This window comes from Heloderma suspectum, chromosome W (genome assembly GCF_057233095.1).
Source record: "Heloderma suspectum isolate Gila_16-S chromosome W, 16-S_ref, whole genome shotgun sequence".
Taxonomy (NCBI): domain Eukaryota; kingdom Metazoa; phylum Chordata; class Lepidosauria; order Squamata; family Helodermatidae; genus Heloderma; species Heloderma suspectum.
Window position 1 is genome coordinate 21973448 of NC_139475.1, and position 27647 is coordinate 22001094.

Below are 27647 nucleotides of genomic sequence, written 5' to 3' on the forward strand. Positions count from 1 at the left end.
GAGGGTTAGGGCTAAGGCTAGTGTTAGGGTGAGAGTTAGGTTTAGGGATATGGTTTTTTGTTAGGGTTAGGGTTATGTTTAGCGTTAGGATTAGGGTTAGGGCTAGGGTTAGGGTTAGGGTTAGGGTTAGGGTTAAGGTTAGAGTTAGGGTTAGGGTTAGGGTTAGGGTTTGGGTTAGGGTTAGTGTTCGGGCTAGGGCTAGGGTTACTGCTAGGGCTACGGTTAGGGCTAGGGTTAGGTCTAGGGGTAGGGCTTGGGTTAGGGTTAGGGTTAGGGCTAGGGCTAGGGCTAGAGCTAGGGCAAGGGTTAGGGCAAGGGCTAAGGTTAGGGTTAGAGTTCGGGTTAGGGTTACGGTTGGGGTTAGGGTGAGGGTCAGGACTAGGGTTAGGGTGAGGGTTAGGGTTAGTGTTAGGGCCAGGGTTAGCATTAGGGTCAGGGCTACGGTTAGGGTTAGGGGAGGGGTAGGGGTAGGATTAGGGTAGGGTTAGGGTTACGGCTATGGTGAGGGTTAGGGCTCGGACAAGGGTTAGGTCTAAGGCTAGGGCTAGTGTTAGGGTTAGGGCTATGGCTAGGGCTTGGGCTAGGGCAAGGGTTAGGGTTAGGGTTAGGGTTAGGTATAGGGTGAGGGCTAGGGTTAGGGTGAGGGTTCTGGTTAGTGTTAGGGCTAGGGTGAGCATTAGGGCTAGGGCTACGGTTATGGTTAGGGTTTGTATTAGGGTTAGTGGTAGGCTTTGGGTTAGGGTAAGGTCTAGGGTTAGGGCTAGGGTTAGGGTTAATGTTAGGGCTAGCGCTAGGGTTAGGTTTGGGGTTACGGTTAGGGTTACGGTTAGGGTTAGGGTTAGGGTTAGGGTTAGAGTTAGGGCTAGGGTTGGGGTAGAGGTCAGGGTTAGGGTTAGGGTTAGGGTTAGGTTTACGGTTGTGGTTGCGGTTGGTGTTGTGTTGTGGTTGGGGTTGGGGTTAGGGTTTGAGTTCGGGTTCGGTTCGGGTTAGGGTTAGGGTTTGGGGTAGGTTTATGGTTTGGGTTAGGGTTAGGGTTGGGGTTGGGGTTAGGTTTAGGGCTAGGGCTAGGGCTAGGGTTAAAGCTAGGGCTAGGGCTAGGGTTAGGGTTAGCGTTAGGGTTAGCGCTAGGGCTAGGGTTAGGGTTAGGGTTAGTGCTAGGGTTAGGTTTAGGGGTAGGGATAGGTTTAGGGATAGGGTCTGGGCTAGGGTTAGGTTTAGGGTTAAGGCTCGGGCTAGGGCTAGGGCTAGGGCTAGGGCTAGGGCTAGGGTTAGTGTTAGGGTTAGGGCTAGGGTTCGGGTTAGGGCTAGAGTTCGGGTTAGGGTTAGGGTGGGGTTAGGGCTACGGCTAGGGTTTGGGCTTGGGTTAGGGTTAGGGTTAGGGTTAGGGTTAGGGTTAGGGATAGGACTAGGGATAGGGATAGGGATAGGGATAGGGATAGGGATAGGGATAGGACTAGGGATTGGGATAGGGATAGGGATAGGGCAAGGGTTAGGTCAAGGGCTATTGTTACGGTTAGGTTTAGGATCAGTGTGAGGGCTATGGTTAGGGTGAGGGTGAGGGTTACGGCTAGGGTTAGCATTAGGGTTAGGGCTGGCGTTAGCGTTAGCATTAGAGTTAGGTTTAGGTTTAGGGGGAGGGTTAGGGTTAGGTTTAGGGCTAGGGCTAGGGCTACGGTTAGGGCTTGCGTCATGGCTAGGGTTAGGGTTCGGTGAGGTTTAGTGTTCGGAGTAGAGTTAGGGTTAGGGTGAGGGCTAGGTTTAGGGTGAGGGTTAGTTTTAGGGTTAGGGTTGGGCTAGGGTTATCATTAGGGTTAGGGCTAGGGTTAGGGTTAGGTTTATGATTATGGTTAGGGTTTTGGTTAGGTTTAGTGGTAGGCTTTGGGTTAGGGTTAGGGCTAGGGTTTGGGTTAGGGTTTGGGTTAGGGTTAGGGCTAGGGTGAGGTTTAGGGTTAGGGTTAGGGTTAGGGTTAGGTCTAGGGTTAGGGTTATCTTTAGGGTGACGCTTTGGGCTAGGGTTAGGGTTAGGGTTAGGGTTAGGGTTAGGGTTCGGGCTAGGGCTAGGTTTAGGGCTAGGGCTAGGGCTACGGATAGGGCTAGGGTTAGGGCTAGGGTTAGGGCTTAGGTTAGGGTTAGGGTTAGGGTTATGGTTCGGGTTAGGTATAGGGTGAGGGCTAGGGTTAGGGTGAGGGTTCTGGTTAGTGTTAGGTCTAGGGTTAGCATTAGGGTTAGGGCTACGGTTATGGTTAGGGTTTGTGTTAGGGTTAGTGGTAGGCTTTGAGTTAGGGTAAGGTCTAGGGTTAGGGCTAGGGCTAGGGTCAGGGTTAGGGCTAGGGTTAGAACTAGAGCTAGGGCTAGGGTTAGGGTTAGGGTTCAGTTTTAGTTTAGGGTTACAGTTTGGTTTAGGGGTAGGGGTAGGGGTAGGGTTAGGTCTAGGCCTAGGGTTAGGGTTAAGGCTATAGTTAGGTTTAGGGTTAAGGTTAGGGTTAGCGCTAGGGTTAGGCTTAGGGTTAGGGTTAGGGCTAGGGTTAGGTTTAGGGCTCAGGTTAGGGTTAGGGTTACGGTTCTGGTTCTGGTTAGGGTTTGGGTTAGCGTTAGGGTTAGTGGTAGGTGTTGGGTTAGGGTTAGGGATAGGGATAGCGTTTAGGCTAGGATTAGGGTTAGGGTTACAGTTAGTGAGAGGGTTAGGGCTAAGGCTAGTGTTAGGGTGAGATTTAGGTTTAGGGATATGGTTTTTTGTTAGGGTTAGGGTTATGGTTAGCGTTAGGATTAGGGTTAGGGCTAGGGTTAGGTCGTGGGTTAGGGTTAGGGTTAGGGTTAAGGTTAGAGTTAGGGTTAGGGTTAGGGTTTGGGTTAGGGTTAGGGTTAAGGTTAGAGTTAGGGTTAGGGTTAGGGTTTGTGTTAGGGTTAGGGTCAGTGTTCGGGCTAGGGCTAGGGTTACTGCTAGGGCTACAGTTAGGACTAAGGTTAGGGCTAGGGTTAGGGCTAGGGTTAGGGCTTGGGTTAGGGTTAGGGCTAGGGCTAGGGCTAGGGCTAGAGCTAGGGCAAGGGTTAGGCAAGGGCTATGGTTAGGGTTAGGGTTAGGGTTAGGGTTAGGGTTAGGGTGAGGGTGAGGGTTACGGCTAGGGCTAGGGCTAGGGCAAGGGTTAGGGTAAGGGCTAAGCTTAGAGTTAGAGTTAGGGTTAGGGTTAGGGTTGGGGTTAGGGTGAGGGTCAGGGCTAGGGTTAGGGTGAGGGGTAGGGGTACGGGTAGGGGTAGGATTAGGGTAGTGTTAGGGTTACGGCTATGGTTAGGGTTAGGGTTAGGGTTAGGGTTAGGGTTAGAGTTAGGGCAAGGGTTAGGGCTAGAGTTCAGGTTAGGTTTAGGGTAGGGTTAGGGCTAGGGCTAGGGCTAGGGTTAGGGTTAGGGTTAGGGTTAGGGTTAGGTTTAGGGTTAGGTTTAGGGCGAGGGCTAGGGCTAGGGTTTGTGTTAGGGTTAGGGCTAGGGCTAGGGCTAGGGCTAGGGTTAGTGTTAGGGTTAGGGTTAGGGTTAGGGTTAGGTTTAGGTGTAGGGTTAGGGTTAGGCTTAGGGGCAGGTTTAGGGGTAGGGCTAGGGTTAGTTGTAGTGTTAGAGCTAGGGTTAGGGCTTGGGATAGGGATAGGAATAGGGATAGGGATAGGGATAGGGATAGGGTTAGTGTTAGTGTTAGGGCTAGGGCTAGGGTTAGGGTGAGGGTTAGGGTTAGGGTTAGGGTTAGGGTTAGGGTTAGGGTTAGGGCTAGGGTTAGTGTTAGGGTTAGGGCTAGGGTTAGGGTTAGGGTTCGGGGTAGGATTAGGGCTAGGGTTAGGGCTAGGGCTAGGGCTAGGGTAACGGTTAGGGCTAGGGTTAGAGCTAGAGCTAGGGCTAGGGTTAGGGTTCAGGTTCAGGTTCAGTTTAGGGTTACAGTTTGGGTTAGGGGCAGGGGTAGGGGTAGGTGTATGGTTACGGCTAGGCCTAGGGTTAGGGCTAGGGCTAGGGTTAGGTTTAGGGTTAGCGTTAGAGTTAGGATTAGCGCTAGGGTTAGGGTTATGGTTAGGGTTAGGGTTAGGTTCAGGTTTAGGGCTCGGGTTAGTTTTAGGTTTAGGGTTACGGTTCTGGTTAGGGTTTGGGTTAGGGTTAGGGTTAGTGGTAGGGGTTGGGTTAGGGCTAGGGTTAGGGTTTGGGCTAGGATTAGGGTTAGGGTTACAGTTAGTGAGAGGGTTAGGGCTAAGGCTAGGGTTAGGGTGAGATTTAGGTTTAGGGATATGGTTTTTTGTTAGGGTTAGGGTTATGGTAAGCGTTAGGATTAGGGTTAGGGCTAGGGTTAGGTCGAGGGTTAGGGTTAGGGTTAGGGTTAGGGTTAGGGTTAGGGTTAGGGTTGGGGTTAAGGTTAGAGTTAGGGTTAGGGTTAGGGTTTGGGTTAGGGTTAGGGTTAGTGTTCGGGCTATGGCTAGGGTTACTGCTAGGGCTACGGTTAGGCCTAGGGTTAGGGCTAGGGTTAGGGCTTGGGTTAGGGTTAGGGCTAGGGCTAGGGCTAGGGCAAGGGTTAGGGTTAGGGTTAGGGCTGGGGCTAGGGCTACGGTTAGGGCTAGGCTTAGGGCTAGGGTTAGGGCTTGGTGAGGGTTAGGGTTAGGGTTGGGGTTAGGGTGAGGCCTAGGTTTAGGGTGAGGGTTAGTTTTAGGGTTAGGGTTAGGGCTAGGGTTATCATTAGGATTAGGGCTAGGGTTAGGGTTAGGTTTATGATTATGATTATGGTTAGGGTTTTGGTTAGGTTTAGTGGTAGGCTTTGGGTTAGGGTTAGGGCTAGGGTTTGGGTTAGGGTTTGGGTTAGGGTTAGGGTGAGGATTAAGGCTATGGCTAGGGTTAGGGTTAATGTTAGGGCTAGGGCTAGGGTTAGGTTTGGGGTTACGGTTAGGGTTAGGGTTAGGGTTAGAGTTAGGGCTAGGGTTGTGGTTGAGGTTAGGGTTAGGGTTAGTGTTAGGCTTAGGGTTACGGTTGTGGTTGCGGTTGGTGTTGTGGTTGGGGTTGGGGTTAGGGTTTGAGTTCGGGTTCGGTTCGGGTTAGGGTTAGGGTTAGGGTTAGGGTTGGGGTTGGGGTTAGGTTTAGGGCTAGGGCTAGGGTTAGGGCTAGGGCTAGGGTTAAAGCTAGGGCTAGGGCTAGGGCTAGGGTTAGGGTTAGCATTAGGGTTAGCGCTAGGGCTAGGGTTAGGGTTAGGGGTAGGGTTAGGGTTAGGGTTAGTGCTAGGGCTAGGGTTAGGTGTAGGGGTAGGGGTAGGGGTAGGGTTAGGGTTAGGGTTAGGGTTAGGGTTAGGGTGAGGGTGAGGGTTAGGGCTCGGGCTAGGGCTAGGGCTAGGGCAAGGGTTAGGGCAAGGGCTATGGTTAGGGTTAGAGATCGGGTTAGGGTTACGGTTGGGGTTAGGGTGAGGGTCAGGACTAGGGTTAGGGTGAGGGTTAGGGTTAGTGTTAGGGCCAGGGTTAGCATTAGGGTCAGGGCTACGGTTAGGGTTATGGGAAGGGGTAGGGGTAGGATTAGGGTAGGGTTAGGGTTACGGCTATGGTTAGGGTTAGGGCTCAGACAAGGGTTAGGGCTAAGGCTAGGGCTAGTGTTAGGGTTAGGGCTATGGCTAGGGCTTGGGCTAGGGCAAGGGTTAGGGTTAGGGTTAGGGTTAGGTATAGGGTGAGGGCTAGGGTTAGGGTGAGGGTTTGTATTAGGGTTAGTGGTAGGCTTTGGGTTAGGGTAAGGTCTAGGGTTAGGGCTAGGGCTAGGGTAAGGTTTAGGGCTAGGTTTAGAACTAGAGCTAGGGCTAGGGTTAGGGTTAGGGTTCAGTTTCAGTTTAGGGTTACAGTTTGGTTTAGGGGTAGGGGTAGGGGTAGGGGTAGGTCTAGGCCTAGGGTTAGGGTTAAGGCTATAGTTAGGTTTAGGGTTAGGGTTAGCGCTAGGGTTAGGCTTAGGGTTAGGGTTAGGGCTAGGGTTAGGGCTAGGGTTAGGTTTAGGGCTCGGGTTAGGTTTAGGGTTACGGTTCTGGTTCTGGTTAGGGTTTGGGTTAGCGTTACGGTTAGTGGTAGGTGTTGGGTTAGGGTTAGGGCTAGGGATAGAGTTTAGGCTAGGATTAGGGTTAGGTTACAGTTAGTGAGAGCTAGGGTTAGTGTTAGGTTTAGGGCTAGGGTTCGGGTTAGGGCTAGAGTTAGGGTTAGGGTGGGGTTAGGGATACGGCTAGGGTTTGGGCTTGGGTTAGGGTTAGGGTTAGGGTTAGGGCTAGGGATAGGACTAGGGATAGGGATAGGGATAGGGGTAGGGATAGGGATAGGGCAAGGGTTAGGTCAAGGGCTATTGTTACGGTTAGGGTTAGGGTCAGTGTGAGGGCTATGGTTAGGATGAGGGTGAGGGTGAGGGTTACGGCTAGGGTTAGCATTAGGGTTAGGGCTGGCGTTAGCGTTAGCATTAGAGTTAGGTTTAGGTTTAGGGTTAGGGTTAGGGTTAGGGTTAGGGTTAGGGCTAGGGCTAGGGCTACGGTTAGGGCTTGCGTCATGTCTAGGGTTAGGGTTCGGTGAGGTTTAGGGTTAGGAGTAGAGTTAGGGTTAGGGTGAGGGCTAGGTTTAGGGTGAGGGTTAGTTTTAGGGTTAGGGTTAGGGCTAGGGTTATCATTAGGGTTAGGGTTAGGTTTATGATTATGGTTAGGGTTTTGGTTAGGTTTAGTGGTAGGCTTTGGGTTAGGGTTAGGGCTAGGGTTTGGGTTAGGGTTAAGGTTAGAGTTAGGGTTAGGGTTAGGGTTTGGGTTAGGGTTAGGGTTAAGGTTAGAGTTAGGGTTAGGGTTAGGGTTTGTGTTAGGGTTAGGGTCAGTGTTCGGGCTAGGGCTAGGGTTACTGCTAGGGCTACAGTTAGGGCTAAGGTTAGGGCTAGGGTTAGGGCTAGGGTTAGGGCTTGGGTTAGGGTTAGGGCTAGGGCTAGGGCTAGGGCTAGAGCTAGGGCAAGGGTTTGGCCAGGGCTATGGTTAGGTTTAGGGTTAGGGTTAGGGTTAGGGTTAGGGTTAGGGTGAGGGTTACGGCTAGGGCTAGGGCTAGGGCAAGGGTTAGGGTAAGGGCTATGCTTAGAGTTAGAGTTAGGGTTAGGGTTAGGGTTGGGGTTAGGGTGAGGGTCAGGGCTAGGGTTAGGGTGAGGGTTAGGGTTACGGTTCTGGTTCTGGTTAGGGTTTGGGTTAGCGTTAGGGTAAGTGGTAGGTGTTGGGTTAGGGTTAGGGCTAGGGATAGAGTTTAGGCTAGGATTAGGGTTAGTGTTACAGTTAGTGAGAGGGTTAGGGCTAAGGCTAGTGTTAGGGTGAGAGTTAGGTTTAGGGATATGGTTTTTTGTTAGGGTTAGGGTTATGTTTAGCGTTAGGATTAGGGTTAGGGCTAGGGTTAGGGTTAGGGTTAGGGTTAGGGTTAGGGTTAGGGTTAAGGTTAGAGTTAGGGTTAGGGTTAGGGTTAGGGTTTGGGTTAGGGTTAGTGTTCGGGCTAGGGCTAGGGTTACTGCTAGGGCTACGGTTAGGGCTAGGGTTAGGTCTAGGGGTAGGGCTTGGGTTAGGGTTAGGGTTAGGGCTAGGGCTAGGGCTAGAGCTAGGGCAAGGGTTAGGGAAAGGGCTAAGGTTAGGGTTAGAGTTCGGGTTAGGGTTACGGTTGGGGTTAGGGTGAGGGTCAGGACTAGGGTTAGGGTGAGGGTTAGGGTTAGTGTTAGGGCCAGGGTTAGCATTAGGGTCAGGGCTACGGTTAGGGTTAGGGGAGGGGTAGGGGTAGGATTAGGGTAGGGTTAGGGTTACGGCTATGGTTAGGGTTAGGGCTCGGACAAGGGTTAGGTCGAAGGCTAGGGCTAGTGTTAGGGTTAGGGCTATGGCTAGGGCTTGGGCTAGGGCAAGGGTTAGGGTTAGGGTTAGGGTTAGGTATAGGGTGAGGGCTAGGGTTAGGGTGAGGGTTCTGGTTAGTGTTAGGGCTAGGGTGAGCATTAGGGCTAGGGCTACGGTTATGGTTAGGGTTTGTATTAGGGTTAGTGGTAGGCTTTGGGTTAGGGTAAGGTCTAGGGTTAGGGCTAGGGTTAGGGTTAATGTTAGGGCTAGCGCTAGGGTTAGGTTTGGGGTTACGGTTAGGGTTACGGTTAGGGTTAGGGTTAGGGTTAGGGTTAGAGTTAGGGCTAGGGTTGGGGTAGAGGTCAGGGTTAGGGTTAGGGTTAGGGTTAGGTTTACGGTTGTGGTTGCGGTTGGTGTTGTGTTGTGGTTGGGGTTGGGGTTAGGGTTTGAGTTCGGGTTCGGTTCGGGTTAGGGTTAGGGTTTGGGGTAGGTTTATGGTTTGGGTTAGGGTTAGGGTTGGGGTTGGGGTTAGGTTTAGGGCTAGGGCTAGGGCTAGGGTTAAAGCTAGGGCTAGGGCTAGGGTTAGGGTTAGCGTTAGGGTTAGCGCTAGGGCTAGGGTTAGGGTTAGGGTTAGTGCTAGGGTTAGGTTTAGGGGTAGGGATAGGTTTAGGGATAGGGTCTGGGCTAGGGTTAGGTTTAGGGTTAAGGCTCGGGCTAGGGCTAGGGCTAGGGCTAGGGCTAGGGTTAGTGTTAGGGTTAGGGCTAGGGTTCGGGTTAGGGCTAGAGTTCGGGTTAGGGTTAGGGTGGGGTTAGGGCTACGGCTAGGGTTTGGGCTTGGGTTAGGGTTAGGGTTAGGGTTAGGGTTAGGGATAGGACTAGGGATAGGGATAGGGATAGGGATAGGGATAGGGATAGGACTAGGGATTGGGATAGGGATAGGGCAAGGGTTAGGTCAAGGGCTATTGTTACGGTTAGGTTTAGGATCAGTGTGAGGGCTATGGTTAGGGTGAGGGTGAGGGTTACGGCTAGGGTTAGCATTAGGGTTAGGGCTGGCGTTAGCGTTAGCATTAGAGTTAGGTTTAGGTTTAGGGGGAGGGTTAGGGTTAGGTTTAGGGCTAGGGCTAGGGCTACGGTTAGGGCTTGCGTCATGGCTAGGGTTAGGGTTCGGTGAGGTTTAGTGTTCGGAGTAGAGTTAGGGTTAGGGTGAGGGCTAGGTTTAGGGTGAGGGTTAGTTTTAGGGTTAGGGTTGGGCTAGGGTTATCATTAGGGTTAGGGCTAGGGTTAGGGTTAGGTTTATGATTATGGTTAGGGTTTTGGTTAGGTTTAGTGGTAGGCTTTGGGTTAGGGTTAGGGCTAGGGTTTGGGTTAGGGTTTGGGTTAGGGTTAGGGCTAGGGTGAGGTTTAGGGTTAGGGTTAGGGTTAGGGTTAGGTCTAGGGTTAGGGTTATCTTTAGGGTGACGCTTTGGGCTAGGGTTAGGGTTAGGGTTAGGGTTAGGGTTAGGGTTAGGGTTCGGGCTAGGGCTAGGGTTAGGGCTAGGGCTAGGGCTACGGATAGGGCTAGGGTTAGGGCTAGGGTTAGGGCTTAGGTTAGGGTTAGGGTTAGGGTTATGGTTCGGGTTAGGTATAGGGTGAGGGCTAGGGTTAGGGTGAGGGTTCTGGTTAGTGTTAGGTCTAGGGTTAGCATTAGGGTTAGGGCTACGGTTATGGTTAGGGTTTGTGTTAGGGTTAGTGGTAGGCTTTGAGTTAGGGTAAGGTCTAGGGTTAGGGCTAGGGCTAGGGTCAGGGTTAGGGCTAGGGTTAGAACTAGAGCTAGGGCTAGGGTTAGGGTTAGGGTTCAGTTTTAGTTTAGGGTTACAGTTTGGTTTAGGGGTAGGGGTAGGGGTAGGGTTAGGTCTAGGCCTAGGGTTAGGGTTAAGGCTATAGTTAGGTTTAGGGTTAAGGTTAGGGTTAGCGCTAGGGTTAGGCTTAGGGTTAGGGTTAGGGCTAGGGTTAGGTTTAGGGCTCAGGTTAGGGTTAGGGTTACGGTTCTGGTTCTGGTTAGGGTTTGGGTTAGCGTTACGGTTAGTGGTAGGTGTTGGGTTAGGGTTAGGGATAGGGATAGCGTTTAGGCTAGGATTAGAGTTAGGGTTACAGTTAGTGAGAGGGTTAGGGCTAAGGCTAGTGTTAGGGTGAGATTTAGGTTTAGGGATATGGTTTTTTGTTAGGGTTAGGGTTATGGTTAGCGTTAGGATTAGGGTTAGGGCTAGGGTTAGGTCGTGGGTTAGGGTTAGGGTTAGGGTTAAGGTTAGAGTTAGGGTTAGGGTTAGGGTTTGGGTTAGGGTTAGGGTTAAGGTTAGAGTTAGGGTTAGGGTTAGGGTTTGTGTTAGGGTTAGGGTCAGTGTTCGGGCTAGGGCTAGGGTTACTGCTAGGGCTACAGTTAGGGCTAAGGTTAGGGCTAGGGTTAGGGCTAGGGTTAGGGCTTGGGTTAGGGTTAGGGCTAGGGCTAGGGCTAGGGCTAGAGCTAGGGCAAGGGTTAGGCAAGGGCTATGGTTAGGGTTAGGGTTAGGGTTAGGGTTAGGGTTAGGGTGAGGGTGAGGGTTACGGCTAGGGCTAGGGCTAGGGCAAGGGTTAGGGTAAGGGCTATGCTTAGAGTTAGAGTTAGGGTTAGGGTTAGGGTTGGGGTTAGGGTGAGGGTCAGGGCTAGGGTTAGGGTGAGGGTTAGGGTTAGTGTTAGGGCCAGGGTTAGCATTAGGGTCAGGGCTACGGTTAGGGTTAGGGGTAGGGGTACGGGTAGGGGTAGGATTAGGGTAGTGTTAGGGTTACGGCTATGGTTAGGGTTAGGGTTAGGGTTAGGGTTAGGGTTAGGGTGAGGGTGAGGGTTAGGGCTCGGGCTAGGGCTAGGGCAAGGGTTAGGGCAAGGGCTATGGTTAGGGTTAGAGATCGGGTTAGGGTTACGGTTGGGGTTAGGGTGAGGGTCAGGACTAGGGTTAGGGTGAGGGTTAGGGTTAGTGTTAGGGCCAGGGTTAGCATTAGGGTCAGGGCTACGGTTAGGGTTATGGGAAGGGGTAGGGGTAGGATTAGGGTAGGGTTAGGGTTACGGCTATGGTTAGGGTTAGGGCTCGGACAAGGGTTAGGGCTAAGGCTAGGGCTAGTGTTAGGGTTAGGGCTATGGCTAGGGCTTGGGCTAGGGCAAGGGTTAGGGTTAGGGTTAGGGTTAGGTATAGGGTGAGGGCTAGGGTTAGGGTGAGGGTTTGTATTAGGGTTAGTGGTAGGCTTTGGGTTAGGGTAAGGTCTAGGGTTAGGGCTAGGGCTAGGGTAAGGTTTAGGGCTAGGTTTAGAACTAGAGCTAGGGCTAGGGTTAGGGTTAGGGTTCAGTTTCAGTTTAGGGTTACAGTTTGGTTTAGGGGTAGGGGTAGGGGTAGGGGTAGGTCTAGGCCTAGGGTTAGGGTTAAGGCTATAGTTAGGTTTAGGGTTAGGGTTAGCGCTAGGGTTAGGCTTAGGGTTAGGGTTAGGGCTAGGGTTAGGGCTAGGGTTAGGTTTAGGGCTCGGGTTAGGTTTAGGGTTACGGTTCTGGTTCTGGTTAGGGTTTGGGTTAGCGTTACGGTTAGTGGTAGGTGTTGGGTTAGGGTTAGGGCTAGGGATAGAGTTTAGGCTAGGATTAGGGTTAGGTTACAGTTAGTGAGAGCTAGGGTTAGTGTTAGGTTTAGGGCTAGGGTTCGGGTTAGGGCTAGAGTTAGGGTTAGGGTGGGGTTAGGGATACGGCTAGGGTTTGGGCTTGGGTTAGGGTTAGGGTTAGGGTTAGGGCTAGGGATAGGACTAGGGATAGGGATAGGGATAGGGATAGGGATAGGGCAAGGGTTAGGTCAAGGGCTATTGTTACGGTTAGGGTTAGGGTCAGTGTGAGGGCTATGGTTAGGATGAGGGTGAGGGTGAGGGTTACGGCTAGGGTTAGCATTAGGGTTAGGGCTGGCGTTAGCGTTAGCATTAGAGTTAGGTTTAGGTTTAGGGTTAGGGTTAGGGTTAGGGCTAGGGCTAGGGCTACGGTTAGGGCTTGCGTCATGTCTAGGGTTAGGGTTCGGTGAGGTTTAGGGTTAGGAGTAGAGTTAGGGTTAGGGTGAGGGCTAGGTTTAGGGTGAGGGTTAGTTTTAGGGTTAGGGTTAGGGCTAGGGTTATCATTAGGGTTAGGGTTAGGTTTATGATTATGGTTAGGGTTTTGGTTAGGTTTAGTGGTAGGCTTTGGGTTAGGGTTAGGGCTAGGGTTTGGGTTAGGGTTAAGGTTAGAGTTAGGGTTAGGGTTAGGGTTAGGGTTTGGGTTAGGGTTAGGGTTAAGGTTAGAGTTAGGGTTAGGGTTAGGGTTTGTGTTAGGGTTAGGGTCAGTGTTCGGGCTAGGGCTAGGGTTACTGCTAGGGCTACAGTTAGGGCTAAGGTTAGGGCTAGGGTTAGGGCTAGGGTTAGGGCTTGGGTTAGGGTTAGGGCTAGGGCTAGGGCTAGGGCTAGAGCTAGGGCAAGGGTTAGGCAAGGGCTATGGTTAGGTTTAGGGTTAGGGTTAGGGTTAGGGTTAGGGTTAGGGTGAGGGTTACGGCTAGGGCTAGGGCTAGGGCAAGGGTTAGGGTAAGGGCTATGCTTAGAGTTAGAGTTAGGGTTAGGGTTAGGGTTGGGGTTAGGGTGAGGGTCAGGGCTAGGGTTAGGGTGAGGGTTAGGGTTACGGTTCTGGTTCTGGTTAGGGTTTGGGTTAGCGTTAGGGTAAGTGGTAGGTGTTGGGTTAGGGTTAGGGCTAGGGATAGAGTTTAGGCTAGGATTAGGGTTAGGGTTACAGTTAGTGAGAGGGTTAGGGCTAAGGCTAGTGTTAGGGTGAGAGTTAGGTTTAGGGATATGGTTTTTTGTTAGGGTTAGGGTTATGTTTAGCGTTAGGATTAGGGTTAGGGCTAGGGTTAGGGTTAGGGTTAGGGTTAGGGTTAAGGTTAGAGTTAGGGTTAGGGTTAGGGTTAGGGTTTGGGTTAGGGTTAGTGTTCGGGCTAGGGCTAGGGTTACTGCTAGGGCTACGGTTAGGGCTAGGGTTAGGTCTAGGGGTAGGGCTTGGGTTAGGGTTAGGGTTAGGGCTAGGGCTAGGGCTAGAGCTAGGGCAAGGGTTAGGGCAAGGGCTAAGGTTAGGGTTAGAGTTCGGGTTAGGGTTACGGTTGGGGTTAGGGTGAGGGTCAGGACTAGGGTTAGGGTGAGGGTTAGGGTTAGTGTTAGGGCCAGGGTTAGCATTAGGGTCAGGGCTACGGTTAGGGTTAGGGGAGGGGTAGGGGTAGGATTAGGGTAGGGTTAGGGTTACGGCTATGGTGAGGGTTAGGGCTCGGACAAGGGTTAGGTCTAAGGCTAGGGCTAGTGTTAGGGTTAGGGCTATGGCTAGGGCTTGGGCTAGGGCAAGGGTTAGGGTTAGGGTTAGGGTTAGGTATAGGGTGAGGGCTAGGGTTAGGGTGAGGGTTCTGGTTAGTGTTAGGGCTAGGGTGAGCATTAGGGCTAGGGCTACGGTTATGGTTAGGGTTTGTATTAGGGTTAGTGGTAGGCTTTGGGTTAGGGTAAGGTCTAGGGTTAGGGCTAGGGTTAGGGTTAATGTTAGGGCTAGCGCTAGGGTTAGGTTTGGGGTTACGGTTAGGGTTACGGTTAGGGTTAGGGTTAGGGTTAGGGTTAGAGTTAGGGCTAGGGTTGGGGTAGAGGTCAGGGTTAGGGTTAGGGTTAGGGTTAGGTTTACGGTTGTGGTTGCGGTTGGTGTTGTGTTGTGGTTGGGGTTGGGGTTAGGGTTTGAGTTCGGGTTCGGTTCGGGTTAGGGTTAGGGTTTGGGGTAGGTTTATGGTTTGGGTTAGGGTTAGGGTTGGGGTTGGGGTTAGGTTTAGGGCTAGGGCTAGGGCTAGGGTTAAAGCTAGGGCTAGGGCTAGGGTTAGGGTTAGCGTTAGGGTTAGCGCTAGGGCTAGGGTTAGGGTTAGGGTTAGTGCTAGGGTTAGGTTTAGGGGTAGGGATAGGTTTAGGGATAGGGTCTGGGCTAGGGTTAGGTTTAGGGTTAAGGCTCGGGCTAGGGCTAGGGCTAGGGCTAGGGCTAGGGCTAGGGTTAGTGTTAGGGTTAGGGCTAGGGTTCGGGTTAGGGCTAGAGTTCGGGTTAGGGTTAGGGTGGGGTTAGGGCTACGGCTAGGGTTTGGGCTTGGGTTAGGGTTAGGGTTAGGGTTAGGGATAGGACTAGGGATAGGGATAGGGATAGGGATAGGGATAGGGATAGGACTAGGGATTGGGATAGGGATAGGGATAGGGCAAGGGTTAGGTCAAGGGCTATTGTTACGGTTAGGTTTAGGATCAGTGTGAGGGCTATGGTTAGGGTGAGGGTGAGGGTTACGGCTAGGGTTAGCATTAGGGTTAGGGCTGGCGTTAGCGTTAGCATTAGAGTTAGGTTTAGGTTTAGGGGGAGGGTTAGGGTTAGGTTTAGGGCTAGGGCTAGGGCTACGGTTAGGGCTTGCGTCATGGCTAGGGTTAGGGTTCGGTGAGGTTTAGTGTTCGGAGAAGAGTTAGGGTTAGGGTGAGGGCTAGGTTTAGGGTGAGGGTTAGTTTTAGGGTTAGGGTTGGGCTAGGGTTATCATTAGGGTTAGGGCTAGGGTTAGGGTTAGGTTTATGATTATGGTTAGGGTTTTGGTTAGGTTTAGTGGTAGGCTTTGGGTTAGGGTTAGGGCTAGGGTTTGGGTTAGGGTTTGGGTTAGGGTTAGGGCTAGGGTGAGGTTTAGGGTTAGGGTTAGGGTTAGGGTTAGGTCTAGGGTTAGGGTTATCTTTAGGGTGACGCTTTGGGCTAGGGTTAGGGTTAGGGTTAGGGTTAGGGTTAGGGTTCGGGCTAGGGCTAGGTTTAGGGCTAGGGCTAGGGCTACGGATAGGGCTAGGGTTAGGGCTAGGGTTAGGGCTTAGGTTAGGGTTAGGGTTAGGGTTATGGTTCGGGTTAGGTATAGGGTGAGGGCTAGGGTTAGGGTGAGGGTTCTGGTTAGTGTTAGGTCTAGGGTTAGCATTAGGGTTAGGGCTACGGTTATGGTTAGGGTTTGTGTTAGGGTTAGTGGTAGGCTTTGAGTTAGGGTAAGGTCTAGGGTTAGGGCTAGGGCTAGGGTCAGGGTTAGGGCTAGGGTTAGAACTAGAGCTAGGGCTAGGGTTAGGGTTAGGGTTCAGTTTTAGTTTAGGGTTACAGTTTGGTTTAGGGGTAGGGGTAGGGGTAGGGTTAGGTCTAGGCCTAGGGTTAGGGTTAAGGCTATAGTTAGGTTTAGGGTTAAGGTTAGGGTTAGCGCTAGGGTTAGGCTTAGGGTTAGGGTTAGGGCTAGGGTTAGGTTTAGGGCTCAGGTTAGGGTTAGGGTTACGGTTCTGGTTCTGGTTAGGGTTTGGGTTAGCGTTAGGGTTAGTGGTAGGTGTTGGGTTAGGGTTAGGGATAGGGATAGCGTTTAGGCTAGGATTAGGGTTAGGGTTACAGTTAGTGAGAGGGTTAGGGCTAAGGCTAGTGTTAGGGTGAGATTTAGGTTTAGGGATATGGTTTTTTGTTAGGGTTAGGGTTATGGTTAGCGTTAGGATTAGGGTTAGGGCTAGGGTTAGGTCGTGGGTTAGGGTTAGGGTTAGGGTTAAGGTTAGAGTTAGGGTTAGGGTTAGGGTTTGGGTTAGGGTTAGGGTTAAGGTTAGAGTTAGGGTTAGGGTTAGGGTTTGTGTTAGGGTTAGGGTCAGTGTTCGGGCTAGGGCTAGGGTTACTGCTAGGGCTACAGTTAGGACTAAGGTTAGGGCTAGGGTTAGGGCTAGGGTTAGGGCTTGGGTTAGGGTTAGGGCTAGGGCTAGGGCTAGGGCTAGAGCTAGGGCAAGGGTTAGGCAAGGGCTATGGTTAGGGTTAGGGTTAGGGTTAGGGTTAGGGTTAGGGTGAGGGTGAGGGTTACGGCTAGGGCTAGGGCTAGGGCAAGGGTTAGGGTAAGGGCTAAGCTTAGAGTTAGAGTTAGGGTTAGGGTTAGGGTTGGGGTTAGGGTGAGGGTCAGGGCTAGGGTTAGGGTGAGGGGTAGGGGTACGGGTAGGGGTAGGATTAGGGTAGTGTTAGGGTTACGGCTATGGTTAGGGTTAGGGTTAGGGTTAGGGTTAGGGTTAGAGTTAGGGCAAGGGTTAGGGCTAGAGTTCAGGTTAGGTTTAGGGTAGGGTTAGGGCTAGGGCTAGGGCTAGGGTTAGGGTTAGGGTTAGGGTTAGGTTTAGGGTTAGGTTTAGGGCGAGGGCTAGGGCTAGGGTTTGTGTTAGGGTTAGGGCTAGGGCTAGGGCTAGGGCTAGGGTTAGTGTTAGGGTTAGGGTTAGGGTTAGGGTTAGGTTTAGGTGTAGGGTTAGGGTTAGGCTTAGGGGCAGGTTTAGGGGTAGGGCTAGGGTTAGTTGTAGTGTTAGAGCTAGGGTTAGGGCTTGGGATAGGGATAGGAATAGGGATAGGGATAGGGATAGGGATAGGGTTAGTGTTAGTGTTAGGGCTAGGGCTAGGGTTAGGGTGAGGGTTAGGGTTAGGGTTAGGGTTAGGGTTAGGGTTAGGGTTAGGGCTAGGGTTAGTGTTAGGGTTAGGGCTAGGGTTAGGGTTAGGGTTCGGGGTAGGATTAGGGCTAGGGTTAGGGCTAGGGCTAGGGCTAGGGTAACGGTTAGGGCTAGGGTTAGAGCTAGAGCTAGGGCTAGGGTTAGGGTTCAGGTTCAGGTTCAGTTTAGGGTTACAGTTTGGGTTAGGGGCAGGGGTAGGGGTAGGTGTATGGTTACGGCTAGGCCTAGGGTTAGGGCTAGGGCTAGGGTTAGGTTTAGGGTTAGCGTTAGAGTTAGGATTAGCGCTAGGGTTAGGGTTATGGTTAGGGTTAGGGTTAGGTTCAGGTTTAGGGCTCGGGTTAGTTTTAGGTTTAGGGTTACGGTTCTGGTTAGGGTTTGGGTTAGGGTTAGGGTTAGTGGTAGGGGTTGGGTTAGGGCTAGGGTTAGGGTTTGGGCTAGGATTAGGGTTAGGGTTACAGTTAGTGAGAGGGTTAGGGCTAAGGCTAGGGTTAGGGTGAGATTTAGGTTTAGGGATATGGTTTTTTGTTAGGGTTAGGGTTATGGTAAGCGTTAGGATTAGGGTTAGGGCTAGGGTTAGGTCGAGGGTTAGGGTTAGGGTTAGGGTTAGGGTTAGGGTTAGGGTTAGGGTTGGGGTTAAGGTTAGAGTTAGGGTTAGGGTTAGGGTTTGGGTTAGGGTTAGGGTTAGTGTTCGGGCTATGGCTAGGGTTACTGCTAGGGCTACGGTTAGGCCTAGGGTTAGGGCTAGGGTTAGGGCTTGGGTTAGGGTTAGGGCTAGGGCTAGGGCTAGGGCAAGGGTTAGGGTTAGGGTTAGGGCTGGGGCTAGGGCTACGGTTAGGGCTAGGCTTAGGGCTAGGGTTAGGGCTTGGTGAGGGTTAGGGTTAGGGTTGGGGTTAGGGTGAGGCCTAGGTTTAGGGTGAGGGTTAGTTTTAGGGTTAGGGTTAGGGCTAGGGTTATCATTAGGATTAGGGCTAGGGTTAGGGTTAGGTTTATGATTATGATTATGGTTAGGGTTTTGGTTAGGTTTAGTGGTAGGCTTTGGGTTAGGGTTAGGGCTAGGGTTTGGGTTAGGGTTTGGGTTAGGGTTAGGGTGAGGATTAAGGCTATGGCTAGGGTTAGGGTTAATGTTAGGGCTAGGGCTAGGGTTAGGTTTGGGGTTACGGTTAGGGTTAGGGTTAGGGTTAGAGTTAGGGCTAGGGTTGTGGTTGAGGTTAGGGTTAGGGTTAGTGTTAGGCTTAGGGTTACGGTTGTGGTTGCGGTTGGTGTTGTGGTTGGGGTTGGGGTTAGGGTTTGAGTTCGGGTTCGGTTCGGGTTAGGGTTAGGGTTAGGGTTAGGGTTGGGGTTGGGGTTAGGTTTAGGGCTAGGGCTAGGGTTAGGGCTAGGGCTAGGGTTAAAGCTAGGGCTAGGGCTAGGGCTAGGGTTAGGGTTAGCATTAGGGTTAGCGCTAGGGCTAGGGTTAGGGTTAGGGGTAGGGTTAGGGTTAGGGTTAGTGCTAGGGCTAGGGTTAGGTGTAGGGGTAGGGGTAGGGGTAGGGTTAGGGTTAGGGTTAGGGTTAGGGTTAGGGTGAGGGTGAGGGTTAGGGCTCGGGCTAGGGCTAGGGCTAGGGCAAGGGTTAGGGCAAGGGCTATGGTTAGGGTTAGAGATCGGGTTAGGGTTACGGTTGGGGTTAGGGTGAGGGTCAGGACTAGGGTTAGGGTGAGGGTTAGGGTTAGTGTTAGGGCCAGGGTTAGCATTAGGGTCAGGGCTACGGTTAGGGTTATGGGAAGGGGTAGGGGTAGGATTAGGGTAGGGTTAGGGTTACGGCTATGGTTAGGGTTAGGGCTCAGACAAGGGTTAGGGCTAAGGCTAGGGCTAGTGTTAGGGTTAGGGCTATGGCTAGGGCTTGGGCTAGGGCAAGGGTTAGGGTTAGGGTTAGGGTTAGGTATAGGGTGAGGGCTAGGGTTAGGGTGAGGGTTTGTATTAGGGTTAGTGGTAGGCTTTGGGTTAGGGTAAGGTCTAGGGTTAGGGCTAGGGCTAGGGTAAGGTTTAGGGCTAGGTTTAGAACTAGAGCTAGGGCTAGGGTTAGGGTTAGGGTTCAGTTTCAGTTTAGGGTTACAGTTTGGTTTAGGGGTAGGGGTAGGGGTAGGGGTAGGTCTAGGCCTAGGGTTAGGGTTAAGGCTATAGTTAGGTTTAGGGTTAGGGTTAGCGCTAGGGTTAGGCTTAGGGTTAGGGTTAGGGCTAGGGTTAGGGCTAGGGTTAGGTTTAGGGCTCGGGTTAGGTTTAGGGTTACGGTTCTGGTTCTGGTTAGGGTTTGGGTTAGCGTTACGGTTAGTGGTAGGTGTTGGGTTAGGGTTAGGGCTAGGGATAGAGTTTAGGCTAGGATTAGGGTTAGGTTACAGTTAGTGAGAGCTAGGGTTAGTGTTAGGTTTAGGGCTAGGGTTCGGGTTAGGGCTAGAGTTAGGGTTAGGGTGGGGTTAGGGATACGGCTAGGGTTTGGGCTTGGGTTAGGGTTAGGGTTAGGGTTAGGGCTAGGGATAGGACTAGGGATAGGGATAGGGATAGGGGTAGGGATAGGGATAGGGCAAGGGTTAGGTCAAGGGCTATTGTTACGGTTAGGGTTAGGGTCAGTGTGAGGGCTATGGTTAGGGTGAGGGTGAGGGTGAGGGTTACGGCTAGGGTTAGCATTAGGGTTAGGGCTGGCGTTAGCGTTAGCATTAGAGTTAGGTTTAGGTTTAGGGTTAGGGTTAGGGTTAGGGTTAGGGTTAGGGCTAGGGCTAGGGCTACGGTTAGGGCTTGCGTCATGTCTAGGGTTAGGGTTCGGTGAGGTTTAGGGTTAGGAGTAGAGTTAGGGTTAGGGTGAGGGCTAGGTTTAGGGTGAGGGTTAGTTTTAGGGTTAGGGTTAGGGCTAGGGTTATCATTAGGGTTAGGGTTAGGTTTATGATTATGGTTAGGGTTTTGGTTAGGTTTAGTGGTAGGCTTTGGGTTAGGGTTAGGGCTAGGGTTTGGGTTAGGGTTAAGGTTAGAGTTAGGGTTAGGGTTAGGGTTTGGGTTAGGGTTAGGGTTAAGGTTAGAGTTAGGGTTAGGGTTAGGGTTTGTGTTAGGGTTAGGGTCAGTGTTCGGGCTAGGGCTAGGGTTACTGCTAGGGCTACAGTTAGGGCTAAGGTTAGGGCTAGGGTTAGGGCTAGGGTTAGGGCTTGGGTTAGGGTTAGGGCTAGGGCTAGGGCTAGGGCTAGAGCTAGGGCAAGGGTTTGGCCAGGGCTATGGTTAGGTTTAGGGTTAGGGTTAGGGTTAGGGTTAGGGTTAGGGTGAGGGTTACGGCTAGGGCTAGGGCTAGGGCAAGGGTTAGGGTAAGGGCTATGCTTAGAGTTAGAGTTAGGGTTAGGGTTAGGGTTGGGGTTAGGGTGAGGGTCAGGGCTAGGGTTAGGGTGAGGGTTAGGGTTACGGTTCTGGTTCTGGTTAGGGTTTGGGTTAGCGTTAGGGTAAGTGGTAGGTGTTGGGTTAGGGTTAGGGCTAGGGATAGAGTTTAGGCTAGGATTAGGGTTAGTGTTACAGTTAGTGAGAGGGTTAGGGCTAAGGCTAGTGTTAGGGTGAGAGTTAGGTTTAGGGATATGGTTTTTTGTTAGGGTTAGGGTTATGTTTAGCGTTAGGATTAGGGTTAGGGCTAGGGTTAGGGTTAGGGTTAGGGTTAGGGTTAGGGTTAGGGTTAAGGTTAGAGTTAGGGTTAGGGTTAGGGTTAGGGTTTGGGTTAGGGTTAGTGTTCGGGCTAGGGCTAGGGTTACTGCTAGGGCTACGGTTAGGGCTAGGGTTAGGTCTAGGGGTAGGGCTTGGGTTAGGGTTAGGGTTAGGGCTAGGGCTAGGGCTAGAGCTAGGGCAAGGGTTAGGGAAAGGGCTAAGGTTAGGGTTAGAGTTCGGGTTAGGGTTACGGTTGGGGTTAGGGTGAGGGTCAGGACTAGGGTTAGGGTGAGGGTTAGGGTTAGTGTTAGGGCCAGGGTTAGCATTAGGGTCAGGGCTACGGTTAGGGTTAGGGGAGGGGTAGGGGTAGGATTAGGGTAGGGTTAGGGTTACGGCTATGGTTAGGGTTAGGGCTCGGACAAGGGTTAGGTCGAAGGCTAGGGCTAGTGTTAGGGTTAGGGCTATGGCTAGGGCTTGGGCTAGGGCAAGGGTTAGGGTTAGGGTTAGGGTTAGGTATAGGGTGAGGGCTAGGGTTAGGGTGAGGGTTCTGGTTAGTGTTAGGGCTAGGGTGAGCATTAGGGCTAGGGCTACGGTTATGGTTAGGGTTTGTATTAGGGTTAGTGGTAGGCTTTGGGTTAGGGTAAGGTCTAGGGTTAGGGCTAGGGTTAGGGTTAATGTTAGGGCTAGCGCTAGGGTTAGGTTTGGGGTTACGGTTAGGGTTACGGTTAGGGTTAGGGTTAGGGTTAGGGTTAGAGTTAGGGCTAGGGTTGGGGTAGAGGTCAGGGTTAGGGTTAGGGTTAGGGTTAGGTTTACGGTTGTGGTTGCGGTTGGTGTTGTGTTGTGGTTGGGGTTGGGGTTAGGGTTTGAGTTCGGGTTCGGTTCGGGTTAGGGTTAGGGTTTGGGGTAGGTTTATGGTTTGGGTTAGGGTTAGGGTTGGGGTTGGGGTTAGGTTTAGGGCTAGGGCTAGGGCTAGGGTTAAAGCTAGGGCTAGGGCTAGGGTTAGGGTTAGCGTTAGGGTTAGCGCTAGGGCTAGGGTTAGGGTTAGGGTTAGTGCTAGGGTTAGGTTTAGGGGTAGGGATAGGTTTAGGGATAGGGTCTGGGCTAGGGTTAGGTTTAGGGTTAAGGCTCGGGCTAGGGCTAGGGCTAGGGCTAGGGCTAGGGTTAGTGTTAGGGTTAGGGCTAGGGTTCGGGTTAGGGCTAGAGTTCGGGTTAGGGTTAGGGTGGGGTTAGGGCTACGGCTAGGGTTTGGGCTTGGGTTAGGGTTAGGGTTAGGGTTAGGGTTAGGGATAGGACTAGGGATAGGGATAGGGATAGGGATAGGGATAGGGATAGGACTAGGGATTGGGATAGGGATAGGGCAAGGGTTAGGTCAAGGGCTATTGTTACGGTTAGGTTTAGGATCAGTGTGAGGGCTATGGTTAGGGTGAGGGTGAGGGTTACGGCTAGGGTTAGCATTAGGGTTAGGGCTGGCGTTAGCGTTAGCATTAGAGTTAGGTTTAGGTTTAGGGGGAGGGTTAGGGTTAGGTTTAGGGCTAGGGCTAGGGCTACGGTTAGGGCTTGCGTCATGGCTAGGGTTAGGGTTCGGTGAGGTTTAGTGTTCGGAGTAGAGTTAGGGTTAGGGTGAGGGCTAGGTTTAGGGTGAGGGTTAGTTTTAGGGTTAGGGTTGGGCTAGGGTTATCATTAGGGTTAGGGCTAGGGTTAGGGTTAGGTTTATGATTATGGTTAGGGTTTTGGTTAGGTTTAGTGGTAGGCTTTGGGTTAGGGTTAGGGCTAGGGTTTGGGTTAGGGTTTGGGTTAGGGTTAGGGCTAGGGTGAGGTTTAGGGTTAGGGTTAGGGTTAGGGTTAGGTCTAGGGTTAGGGTTATCTTTAGGGTGACGCTTTGGGCTAGGGTTAGGGTTAGGGTTAGGGTTAGGGTTAGGGTTAGGGTTAGGGTTCGGGCTAGGGCTAGGGTTAGGGCTAGGGCTAGGGCTACGGATAGGGCTAGGGTTAGGGCTAGGGTTAGGGCTTAGGTTAGGGTTAGGGTTAGGGTTATGGTTCGGGTTAGGTATAGGGTGAGGGCTAGGGTTAGGGTGAGGGTTCTGGTTAGTGTTAGGTCTAGGGTTAGCATTAGGGTTAGGGCTACGGTTATGGTTAGGGTTTGTGTTAGGGTTAGTGGTAGGCTTTGAGTTAGGGTAAGGTCTAGGGTTAGGGCTAGGGCTAGGGTCAGGGTTAGGGCTAGGGTTAGAACTAGAGCTAGGGCTAGGGTTAGGGTTAGGGTTCAGTTTTAGTTTAGGGTTACAGTTTGGTTTAGGGGTAGGGGTAGGGGTAGGGTTAGGTCTAGGCCTAGGGTTAGGGTTAAGGCTATAGTTAGGTTTAGGGTTAAGGTTAGGGTTAGCGCTAGGGTTAGGCTTAGGGTTAGGGTTAGGGCTAGGGTTAGGTTTAGGGCTCAGGTTAGGGTTAGGGTTACGGTTCTGGTTCTGGTTAGGGTTTGGGTTAGCGTTACGGTTAGTGGTAGGTGTTGGGTTAGGGTTAGGGATAGGGATAGCGTTTAGGCTAGGATTAGAGTTAGGGTTACAGTTAGTGAGAGGGTTAGGGCTAAGGCTAGTGTTAGGGTGAGATTTAGGTTTAGGGATATGGTTTTTTGTTAGGGTTAGGGTTATGGTTAGCGTTAGGATTAGGGTTAGGGCTAGGGTTAGGTCGTGGGTTAGGGTTAGGGTTAGGGTTAAGGTTAGAGTTAGGGTTAGGGTTAGGGTTTGGGTTAGGGTTAGGGTTAAGGTTAGAGTTAGGGTTAGGGTTAGGGTTTGTGTTAGGGTTAGGGTCAGTGTTCGGGCTAGGGCTAGGGTTACTGCTAGGGCTACAGTTAGGGCTAAGGTTAGGGCTAGGGTTAGGGCTAGGGTTAGGGCTTGGGTTAGGGTTAGGGCTAGGGCTAGGGCTAGGGCTAGAGCTAGGGCAAGGGTTAGGCAAGGGCTATGGTTAGGGTTAGGGTTAGGGTTAGGGTTAGGGTTAGGGTTAGGGTGAGGGTGAGGGTTACGGCTAGGGCTAGGGCTAGGGCAAGGGTTAGGGTAAGGGCTATGCTTAGAGTTAGAGTTAGGGTTAGGGTTAGGGTTGGGGTTAGGGTGAGGGTCAGGGCTAGGGTTAGGGTGAGGGTTAGGGTTAGTGTTAGGGCCAGGGTTAGCATTAGGGTCAGGGCTACGGTTAGGGTTAGGGGTAGGGGTACGGGTAGGGGTAGGATTAGGGTAGTGTTAGGGTTACGGCTATGGTTAGGGTTAGGGTTAGGGTTAGGGTTAGGGTTAGGGTTAGGGTGAGGGTGAGGGTTAGGGCTCGGGCTAGGGCTAGGGCAAGGGTTAGGGCAAGGGCTATGGTTAGGGTTAGAGATCGGGTTAGGGTTACGGTTGGGGTTAGGGTGAGGGTCAGGACTAGGGTTAGGGTGAGGGTTAGGGTTAGTGTTAGGGCCAGGGTTAGCATTAGGGTCAGGGCTACGGTTAGGGTTATGGGAAGGGGTAGGGGTAGGATTAGGGTAGGGTTAGGGTTACGGCTATGGTTAGGGTTAGGGCTCGGACAAGGGTTAGGGCTAAGGCTAGGGCTAGTGTTAGGGTTAGGGCTATGGCTAGGGCTTGGGCTAGGGCAAGGGTTAGGGTTAGGGTTAGGGTTAGGTATAGGGTGAGGGCTAGGGTTAGGGTGAGGGTTTGTATTAGGGTTAGTGGTAGGCTTTGGGTTAGGGTAAGGTCTAGGGTTAGGGCTAGGGCTAGGGTAAGGTTTAGGGCTAGGTTTAGAACTAGAGCTAGGGCTAGGGTTAGGGTTAGGGTTCAGTTTCAGTTTAGGGTTACAGTTTGGTTTAGGGGTAGGGGTAGGGGTAGGGGTAGGTCTAGGCCTAGGGTTAGGGTTAAGGCTATAGTTAGGTTTAGGGTTAGGGTTAGCGCTAGGGTTAGGCTTAGGGTTAGGGTTAGGGCTAGGGTTAGGGCTAGGGTTAGGTTTAGGGCTCGGGTTAGGTTTAGGGTTACGGTTCTGGTTCTGGTTAGGGTTTGGGTTAGCGTTACGGTTAGTGGTAGGTGTTGGGTTAGGGTTAGGGCTAGGGATAGAGTTTAGGCTAGGATTAGGGTTAGGTTACAGTTAGTGAGAGCTAGGGTTAGTGTTAGGTTTAGGGCTAGGGTTCGGGTTAGGGCTAGAGTTAGGGTTAGGGTGGGGTTAGGGATACGGCTAGGGTTTGGGCTTGGGTTAGGGTTAGGGTTAGGGTTAGGGCTAGGGATAGGACTAGGGATAGGGATAGGGATAGGGATAGGGATAGGGCAAGGGTTAGGTCAAGGGCTATTGTTACGGTTAGGGTTAGGGTCAGTGTGAGGGCTATGGTTAGGATGAGGGTGAGGGTGAGGGTTACGGCTAGGGTTAGCATTAGGGTTAGGGCTGGCGTTAGCGTTAGCATTAGAGTTAGGTTTAGGTTTAGGGTTAGGGTTAGGGTTAGGGCTAGGGCTAGGGCTACGGTTAGGGCTTGCGTCATGTCTAGGGTTAGGGTTCGGTGAGGTTTAGGGTTAGGAGTAGAGTTAGGGTTAGGGTGAGGGCTAGGTTTAGGGTGAGGGTTAGTTTTAGGGTTAGGGTTAGGGCTAGGGTTATCATTAGGGTTAGGGTTAGGTTTATGATTATGGTTAGGGTTTTGGTTAGGTTTAGTGGTAGGCTTTGGGTTAGGGTTAGGGCTAGGGTTTGGGTTAGGGTTAAGGTTAGAGTTAGGGTTAGGGTTAGGGTTAGGGTTTGGGTTAGGGTTAGGGTTAAGGTTAGAGTTAGGGTTAGGGTTAGGGTTTGTGTTAGGGTTAGGGTCAGTGTTCGGGCTAGGGCTAGGGTTACTGCTAGGGCTACAGTTAGGGCTAAGGTTAGGGCTAGGGTTAGGGCTAGGGTTAGGGCTTGGGTTAGGGTTAGGGCTAGGGCTAGGGCTAGGGCTAGAGCTAGGGCAAGGGTTAGGCAAGGGCTATGGTTAGGTTTAGGGTTAGGGTTAGGGTTAGGGTTAGGGTTAGGGTGAGGGTTACGGCTAGGGCTAGGGCTAGGGCAAGGGTTAGGGTAAGGGCTATGCTTAGAGTTAGAGTTAGGGTTAGGGTTAGGGTTGGGGTTAGGGTGAGGGTCAGGGCTAGGGTTAGGGTGAGGGTTAGGGTTACGGTTCTGGTTCTGGTTAGGGTTTGGGTTAGCGTTAGGGTAAGTGGTAGGTGTTGGGTTAGGGTTAGGGCTAGGGATAGAGTTTAGGCTAGGATTAGGGTTAGGGTTACAGTTAGTGAGAGGGTTAGGGCTAAGGCTAGTGTTAGGGTGAGAGTTAGGTTTAGGGATATGGTTTTTTGTTAGGGTTAGGGTTATGTTTAGCGTTAGGATTAGGGTTAGGGCTAGGGTTAGGGTTAGGGTTAGGGTTAGGGTTAAGGTTAGAGTTAGGGTTAGGGTTAGGGTTAGGGTTTGGGTTAGGGTTAGTGTTCGGGCTAGGGCTAGGGTTACTGCTAGGGCTACGGTTAGGGCTAGGGTTAGGTCTAGGGGTAGGGCTTGGGTTAGGGTTAGGGTTAGGGCTAGGGCTAGGGCTAGAGCTAGGGCAAGGGTTAGGGCAAGGGCTAAGGTTAGGGTTAGAGTTCGGGTTAGGGTTACGGTTGGGGTTAGGGTGAGGGTCAGGACTAGGGTTAGGGTGAGGGTTAGGGTTAGTGTTAGGGCCAGGGTTAGCATTAGGGTCAGGGCTACGGTTAGGGTTAGGGGAGGGGTAGGGGTAGGATTAGGGTAGGGTTAGGGTTACGGCTATGGTGAGGGTTAGGGCTCGGACAAGGGTTAGGTCTAAGGCTAGGGCTAGTGTTAGGGTTAGGGCTATGGCTAGGGCTTGGGCTAGGGCAAGGGTTAGGGTTAGGGTTAGGGTTAGGTATAGGGTGAGGGCTAGGGTTAGGGTGAGGGTTCTGGTTAGTGTTAGGGCTAGGGTGAGCATTAGGGCTAGGGCTACGGTTATGGTTAGGGTTTGTATTAGGGTTAGTGGTAGGCTTTGGGTTAGGGTAAGGTCTAGGGTTAGGGCTAGGGTTAGGGTTAATGTTAGGGCTAGCGCTAGGGTTAGGTTTGGGGTTACGGTTAGGGTTACGGTTAGGGTTAGGGTTAGGGTTAGGGTTAGAGTTAGGGCTAGGGTTGGGGTAGAGGTCAGGGTTAGGGTTAGGGTTAGGGTTAGGTTTACGGTTGTGGTTGCGGTTGGTGTTGTGTTGTGGTTGGGGTTGGGGTTAGGGTTTGAGTTCGGGTTCGGTTCGGGTTAGGGTTAGGGTTTGGGGTAGGTTTATGGTTTGGGTTAGGGTTAGGGTTGGGGTTGGGGTTAGGTTTAGGGCTAGGGCTAGGGCTAGGGTTAAAGCTAGGGCTAGGGCTAGGGTTAGGGTTAGCGTTAGGGTTAGCGCTAGGGCTAGGGTTAGGGTTAGGGTTAGTGCTAGGGTTAGGTTTAGGGGTAGGGATAGGTTTAGGGATAGGGTCTGGGCTAGGGTTAGGTTTAGGGTTAAGGCTCGGGCTAGGGCTAGGGCTAGGGCTAGGGCTAGGGCTAGGGTTAGTGTTAGGGTTAGGGCTAGGGTTCGGGTTAGGGCTAGAGTTCGGGTTAGGGTTAGGGTGGGGTTAGGGCTACGGCTAGGGTTTGGGCTTGGGTTAGGGTTAGGGTTAGGGTTAGGGTTAGGGATAGGACTAGGGATAGGGATAGGGATAGGGATAGGGATAGGGATAGGACTAGGGATTGGGATAGGGATAGGGATAGGGCAAGGGTTAGGTCAAGGGCTATTGTTACGGTTAGGTTTAGGATCAGTGTGAGGGCTATGGTTAGGGTGAGGGTGAGGGTTACGGCTAGGGTTAGCATTAGGGTTAGGGCTGGCGTTAGCGTTAGCATTAGAGTTAGGTTTAGGTTTAGGGGGAGGGTTAGGGTTAGGTTTAGGGCTAGGGCTAGGGCTACGGTTAGGGCTTGCGTCATGGCTAGGGTTAGGGTTCGGTGAGGTTTAGTGTTCGGAGTAGAGTTAGGGTTAGGGTGAGGGCTAGGTTTAGGGTGAGGGTTAGTTTTAGGGTTAGGGTTGGGCTAGGGTTATCATTAGGGTTAGGGCTAGGGTTAGGGTTAGGTTTATGATTATGGTTAGGGTTTTGGTTAGGTTTAGTGGTAGGCTTTGGGTTAGGGTTAGGGCTAGGGTTTGGGTTAGGGTTTGGGTTAGGGTTAGGGCTAGGGTGAGGTTTAGGGTTAGGGTTAGGGTTAGGGTTAGGTCTAGGGTTAGGGTTATCTTTAGGGTGACGCTTTGGGCTAGGGTTAGGGTTAGGGTTAGGGTTAGGGTTAGGGTTCGGGCTAGGGCTAGGTTTAGGGCTAGGGCTAGGGCTACGGATAGGGCTAGGGTTAGGGCTAGGGTTAGGGCTTAGGTTAGGGTTAGGGTTAGGGTTATGGTTCGGGTTAGGTATAGGGTGAGGGCTAGGGTTAGGGTGAGGGTTCTGGTTAGTGTTAGGTCTAGGGTTAGCATTAGGGTTAGGGCTACGGTTATGGTTAGGGTTTGTGTTAGGGTTAGTGGTAGGCTTTGAGTTAGGGTAAGGTCTAGGGTTAGGGCTAGGGCTAGGGTCAGGGTTAGGGCTAGGGTTAGAACTAGAGCTAGGGCTAGGGTTAGGGTTAGGGTTCAGTTTTAGTTTAGGGTTACAGTTTGGTTTAGGGGTAGGGGTAGGGGTAGGGTTAGGTCTAGGCCTAGGG